A 1,102-nucleotide genomic window follows, 5' to 3' on the forward strand; every position below is an offset into this window, starting at 1 on the left:
ACTTTTAATGAACAAGGTAAAAGATAATGTGAATATACACATACATTTATATCTAGAAACTTGAGTAAAGAATAAAGGGAATTCAGTGGATGTATCTCTGAGATAGTTTTTAAATTCAGGGGGAATAGACTGAAGATCAAATTTTGCTTCCTGTGGATTTGATTTAACCTTATTTACATTTAATTTGAACTTGCATATGAGTAGTCGATGGTCTGTTCCACAGTCAGTATCTAGCCTCATTTTCACTGCTGATATTGAACTTCTCCAATGATTTCTTCCACAGATGTAATCGATCTGATTCTTGTGCATCCCATCAGGTGAAATTAATGTATATAGCCTGTATTTATGTTTCTTGTAAAAGGAATTTTCTAGGAATAAATAACTGTGCAGAATTCTATCATGCTATCCCTAGCCTCATTTCTGTCACCAAGTCTGTGTTTTCTGACTACTGAACCTTTTCTCTGGTTCCCAACTTTTGCATTCCAGTCACCCATTATTATTAATGTATCTTGGTTGCATGTTTGGTTGATTTCTGATTGCAACAGTAGGTAGAAATAATCTATTTCTTCCTCTTCGGCTCTGGTGGTTGGTGCATAAATTTGAATGATAGTGATATTAAAAGGTCTTCCTTGTATGTGTATGGTTATTATCCTGTCACTCACGATATTGTATTTCAAGATGGATCTTTAAAACGTTTAACTATGAAAGTGATCCTGTTTTTCCTCACCTTTTCATCTCCAGCATAGTAGACCATATGATCATCTGATTAAAAATATCCCATCTCAGTCCATCTCATTTCGCTAACACCTAATATGTCAATATTTATGCATTCCATTTCTTTCTTAACAATGTCCAGTTTTCCTACATTCATGCTTCTTGCATTCCACTTTCCAATCATTAGTTTCTGCTTACAACTATTTTTCCTCCTTTGTGTTTCAAATTTGAGGGCTCAGCCTCAGTTGTCATATCTGTTATTCTACTCTAAGTGTGCTCTACTATACAAAGGGTTTTTGAAGACCTGTTATATTTCAGAAGTGGATGGCCAAACCTAATATACATTTTTATTTAGTATATTATGTAAAATTTTGACACCATTCTGGTT

This window comes from Elephantulus edwardii, unplaced genomic scaffold, assembly GCF_000299155.1.
Source record: "Elephantulus edwardii isolate Elephantulus edwardi_28Jun2011 unplaced genomic scaffold, EleEdw1.0 scaffold00057, whole genome shotgun sequence".
NCBI lineage: Eukaryota > Metazoa > Chordata > Mammalia > Macroscelidea > Macroscelididae > Elephantulus > Elephantulus edwardii.